Source organism: Dasypus novemcinctus, chromosome 9 (genome assembly GCF_030445035.2).
Source record: "Dasypus novemcinctus isolate mDasNov1 chromosome 9, mDasNov1.1.hap2, whole genome shotgun sequence".
Taxonomy (NCBI): domain Eukaryota; kingdom Metazoa; phylum Chordata; class Mammalia; order Cingulata; family Dasypodidae; genus Dasypus; species Dasypus novemcinctus.
Window position 1 is genome coordinate 31,932,856 of NC_080681.1, and position 6,596 is coordinate 31,939,451.

Here is a 6,596-nt window from a genome sequence, read left to right on the forward strand (position 1 = left end):
GTGTCAACCCTCCCCAGACAGGGCTGGTAGCAGTGGAAACTTAAGATGATGCATAGCCTCAGGGCTGCAGGGGACAGCTGGCATTTGCTGGGCGGGTTAGTAACGCTCAGCTCTGGAGAGTTGTCAGAGAAGCTCTTGGTGTACTGCCTGATCCCCTCCCCAGGACACTTGAGAGCCCTTTGTGAGTCCCTGGTCTGCTTTGACTGGGAAAAAATAACTTGGGAAAGTCCTCTCCAATGTGCCCCTCATCCCAGAATTTGACATCCAGGCAAAAGCAGCTTCAGACAAGGAAAGGAGTGTAAGAAACGATCGAGGCAGACAGCCTGCCCACTTCAAACACCTGGGAGAGGGAGGTCTGTCTCCTGGGAAACAGAGGGAATACCAAACTCCTATAACAGGGGATCTCCAAAACAACTAACAAGCAAAAGCCCAAGACAAGACAGAGGCCCAGAAAGACAGGGAAAACCCTGCATGCTGCATTCGCCTTGGGCAGACCTTCCTGATAGGAGGGTGAAACTCAAGAAAATTTCTGTCTTATCAGCAGCTGATTAAAAAATCAAGAAACAGATATCTCAGGGGATAAGTCCCAGAGTTAACTTTTTTAAAAAAAATATTTATTTATTTATTTATTTATTTCTCCCCCCTCCCTTCATTGTCTTCTCTCTGTGTCCATTTGCTGTGTGTTCTTCTGTGTCTGCTTGTATTCTCATTAGGCAGCTCTGGAAACCAATCCTGGGAATTTTCAGAGTGGGAGAGAGGCGATCATTCTCTTGCACCACCTCAGCTCCCTGGTCTGCTGTGTCTCTTATTGTCTCTCTTCTGTGTCTCTCTTTGTTGCATCATCTTTCTGCATCAGCTCTCCACATGGGCCATTTCTTCTGTGTGGGGCAGCACTCCCACACAGGGCAACACTCTTTACAAGGGGCAGCATTCCCTGTATAGGAAAGCACTCTGCATGGGCCAGCTTCACCGCATGGGCCAGCTTGCCTTCACCAGGAGGCCCTGGGTATTGAAACCTGGACTTCCTATATGGTAGTTGGGAGCCCAATTGCTTGAGGCATATCCACTTCCTGTAAACATTTAAAATATTAAAATATACAGTGTGTAACAAAGAGACAGCAAGCAGCAAATGATGCTCCATCCAAAAGAAGAGGATAAAAATCAAGAAAATACCAACAAAGAACATGAGAGTATGGACATAGCAAATAAAGCCTTTAAAAAATAACCTTAAAAATGCTCAAATAGTTGAAGGAAACTACAGAGAAAAATCTAAAGGATATCAAGAAAATGCAAGTAAGCAATATGAGAGTATCGATAAAGAGATAGAAATTTTAAAAAGTAACTAAACAAAACTACTGGTTGAAGGCTCAATAACTGAAATGAAACATCCCAGGGTTTCAAGGGCAGAGTAGAGCTGGCAGAAGAAAGAATCAGTGAACTTGAAGAAAAGACACTTGAGAAACATGAGATAACATTTTAAGACTTAAAAAACAAAAAGACACTTGAGATGAGTCAGGCTGACTAGCAGAAAGAAAGGAAATATTAAAAGCAAAATTAGCCTAAGACATCTCTGGGACACCATCAAGTGCACCGATATATGCATTATGGGAGTCCCAGAAGGAGAAAAAAGAGAGAAAGGCAGAAGGAAGAGTAAAGAAATAATAACAGAGAACTTCCCAAATTAAGCAAAAGATGGAAATATGCACATCCCAGAGGCCCAGAGAATAGCAAACAGATAAACACGATGAAAGAGACATCCTGTCATATATTGATTACACTATCGAAGGCAGAGGACAAGGAAAGAGTTCTGAATGTTGCAAGAGAAACAAAATGTTACATATGAGGGAGTTTCAGTTAGATCAAGTGCCAGTTTCTCATCAGAAACCATGCAGGCAAGAAGGCTGTGGGTTGAATTTTATATCTGGCAAGACTTTCTTTCAAAAATGAGAGAGAAATAAAGACATTTTCAGATAAACAAAAGCTGAGGAAGTTCATGACCACTAGATCTGCCCTATGAGCAATGATAAAGGGAGTTCCTCCGAGTGCAAGGACAGGGCACCAGACAGTGGTTCAAAGCAGCATAAAGAAAGACAGACCTGCAGTAAATAACCGTTCAGGTAATTACAAATGCCAGTACTATTGTTGTGTATTGTTTGGTATGTAACTCCATTTCTTACTTCCTAGAGGTGCTAAAGTGCAAATGCATAAAAAGTAAAGCTAAATCTATGTTTTTGGATATACAATGTACAAAAATATAAGTGGTAACAGGTACCCAAAAATAGGTGGGGGACAGAGGGGATAGGAAAAGCATATGGACATACTACTGAAGTTAAGTTGGTATCAAACCAAATATGGTTGTGATATATTTAGGAAGTTAAATTTTATCCACATGGTAGCTACAAGGAAAATTGAAAAACATATCCAAATAGAAATGAGGCATTCAATATGATACAACCACAAAAAATCCAATAAATATAAAAGTAAGCATTAATGGAAGAATTGAGGGACAAAAAAGGTATGAGAATCTCAAAGGTTATATGGGAGCCCTTCATGATGATATGCAAGCTTGTTTTTATACTTATTGTTTATATATGTTCATCTATGAATGATATACTTCAATAAGATTTTTTTTTTAAAGAATCATAATAGCTAAGTAGCAAAATGGCAGAGGAAAGTACTGTATTATCAGTAGTGACTTTAAATGTAAGTAAATTAAACTCTCCAGTCATAAAGCAGGCAAAGATTGACAGAATGGATAAGAAAGCATGACCCAACAATACACTGTCTGCAAAAGACTCACCTTAAATTCCAAGATATAAGTAGGCTGAAAGTGAAAGGATGAAAAAAATATATACCACACAAGTAGTAACTGAAAGAGAGCTGAGGTAACTATACTAATAGCAGATAAAATAGACTTTAAGTCAAAAACAGTCACAAGGGACAATTATGATCATTTTTGTATGGATAAGGAGACAATTCAGCCAAAAATATATGCCCCTAACTGGTGAGCTGAAAATATAAATGGAGCAAATACTGACAGATCTGAAGGGAGAGTGTGATGGTTTTAAACTAATAGTAGGAAACTTTAATACGCTACTCTCAATAATGGAGAGAACATCTAGTCAGAAGATCAATAAGGAAATATAAGGCTTGAATGACACTCTAAACCAACTAGATTAAACAGACATATATAGAACAATTCACCCAACAAAAACAGAATACATATTCTTTTCATGTGCACATGGATCATTCTCCAGGAGAGACTATACATTAGGTCACAAAACATGTCTTAATACATTAAAAAAGATTGAAATCATACAATGTATATTCTACGACCACAACAGAATGAAGCTATAAATCAACAAAAGAGGCGGAAACAGAAAATTCACAAATATTGGGAAATTAAACAACATACTCTTAAACAACAAATGGGCTAAAGAGAAAATCACAAGAGAAATTAGGAAATATCTTGAGATGAATGAAAACGAAAATACAACATACCAAAATTTATGGGATGCAGCAAAAGCAGGGCTGAGTGGGAAATTTATAGTTCTAAATGTTTACATTAAAAAATAAGAGGGAAGTGGAAGTGGCTCAAGTGATTGGGCCCCCACCTACCCCATGGGAGATCTGTGATTTGGCTCCCAGTGCCTCCTAAAGAAGACAGTGAGTGGGTGTGACAGGCAGGCATGACAAACTGATACAAGATGATGCAACAAGAGACACAAGAAGAAAAACATAATGAGAGACACAACAAAGCAGGGAGCAGAGGTTCCTAGTGCCTCCTAAAAGAGGATGAGAAGGACAACAAGCTGGCATGACAGGCAGGCGTGGTGAGTTAGTGCAACAGGCAGGTACAGTGAGCTGACGTAACAAGATGACACAACAACAGACATGAGGAAAACACAATGACAGACACAACAAAGCAGGGAGCAGAGGTAGTTCAGGTGATTAGGTTCCTCCTTCCCACATCTGCGGTCCCAGGTTGGGTTCCTGGTGCCTCCTGAAAAGAAGACCAGGACACAACAAATGCAAACAATGTGGGGGTGAGAAGAAATAAATAAAATAAATTTTTTTAAAAATTAAGAAAGACTTCACATCAGAAAACTAACCTCAAAACTGGGAGAACTAGAAAATAAGAGCAAACTAAACCAAAACAAGGAAATAACAGAGATTAGAGGAAAGATAAATGAATTTTTTTTTTAAATAGGAAGATTCAACAAAACCAAAAGTTGGATATTTGAAAAGATCAACAAAACTGACAAACCTTTAGCTAGATTGACAAAGAAAAAAAAAATAGGATACAAATAACAAAAATCAGAAATGAACAAGGGGGGCATTACTGACTCTGCTGAAATAAAAAGAACTATAAGAGCATACTATAAACAATTCTATACCAATAAATTAGACAACCTAGATGAAATGGATAAATTCTTAGAAACACACAAACTACCTACATTGATTCAAGAAGAAATAGAAGATCTCAACAAAACAATTACTAGTAAAGAGATTGAATCAGTCATAAAAAGCATCCCAACAAAGAAAAGCCAAGGATCAGATGGCTCCAGAGAGAAATTTTACCAAACATACAAAGAAGACTTAACTCTAATTCTGCTCAAACTCTACCAAAAAGTTGAAGAAGAGGGAACACTCCCTTGTTCATTCTATGAGGCCGTCACCTTCATACCAAAGCCAGATAAAGATATCACAAGAAAAGAAAACTAAAACCATTATCTCTTATGAAGATAAGTGCAAAAGCCTTCAACAAAATACTAGGAAACAAAATCTAAGAGCACATTAAAAGAATTATACACCATGATAAAGTGGGATTTATCCCTGGTATGCAAGATTGGTTCAACATAAAGAAATCAATCAATGTAATACACTACATTAACAGATTGAAGAAAAAAAATAACATATGACTGATACAGAAAAGGCATTTGAAAAAATCCAAACTCACTCTTGAAAACAATACTAGATGCCACAAATAGAAGGAAGCCTCCTCAACATGATAAACAGTATATATGAAAAGCCCACAGGTAACACCACACTCAACAATAAAAACGGGAAGTTTACCTCTGAGAACAGGAACAATACAAAGATGCCCACGAGCACTACTGTTATTCAACATTGTACTGGAAGTACTTGCCAGACCAATTAGGCAAGAAAGAGAAATAAAAGGCATTTGTAGCAGTTTGATATTGTTATGAGTTCCAAAAATAGATTTCAGATTGTGTTTTCAAACTTGTCTGTTCCTCTGGGCATATTAGATTGTATTAAAGTCAAAGGTTTCATTTTTACTTGATTAAATTACGATTAGGGCTCTGATTTGGCCACATCAGTAGGACATTGAGTCCCCACCAAAGGGGCAGGAATCACAGAGAAAAAGACCAGCAGAGGAAAGAGTTTAAGTATTGATGCTGGAGCTCCAGGAAGAAAATACACAGAAGAACACAGAGGAATAGAGATGTCCATAGACATGGCAGAGGCCCTGGGAAGAGCTAGAGACTTATAGCCTACAGCTGACCTTGTAGAGAGAACAGAGCAGCTGGGCCCAGAAAGAATCAAGCCCTGGGGAGAGAGATAAAGCCTTATGCCAACCTATAGCTGAGATCAGAAGGAGCTGGGACCATGGAGCCTTAGGAGGAAGAGGAAGGATGAACCCTCACAGAGACTGGCAGCCATCTTGCTCCAACACATGGCAACAGACTTTGGTGAGGGAAGTAACTTACACTTTATGGCCTTGTGACTGTAAGCTTCTACCCCAAATAAATACCCTTTATAAGAGCCAACAGAGTTCTGGTACTTTGCATCAGCACCCCTTTATAGCTGACTAATACAGCATCCAAATTGGAAAGGAAGAAGTAAAACATTCCCTGTTTGCACATGATATGATTCTATATACAGATAATCCTGAAAAATCCACAACAAACCTCCTAGACTAATAAATGAATTGGGCAAAGTGCTGGGGTAGAAAATCAACACCCCAAAATCAGTAGTGTTTCTGTACACAAGCCATGAACAATTGGAAGAAGAAATCAAGAAAAAAAAATCCATTCACAATAGCAACCAAAAGAATCAAATATCTAGGAATAAATCTAACCAGGAGGTATAGGACATGTATGCAGAAAACTACAAAACATTGCTAAAAGAAATCAAAGAATACCAGTAAATGGAAGGACTCCTCATGTTCATGGGTTAGAAGATAAAAAATCTTTAAGATGCCAATCCTACCCAAAGCAATTTACAGATTCACTGCAATCCTAATCAATATTCCAACACTTTCTTTGCAGAAATAGAAGAACCAATCATCAAATTTATATGGAAGACTATCAAGCAAGCCCTGAATAGCTAAAGCCATCTTGAAAAAGAAGAGTGAAGTTGGAGGACTCACACTCCCCAATCTTAAAATTCATTACAAAGCCTTGATGATCAAAACAGCATGGTAGTGCCACGAGGACAGACAATGGAATAGTACTGAAGGTTTAGACATCTACCCTCAACATTTATGGTCAACTGATTTTTTACAAAGTAGCAAAGATCATTCAATTGCAAAAGAATAGTCTTTTTAACAAATGATGCTTAGAAACCTGGAT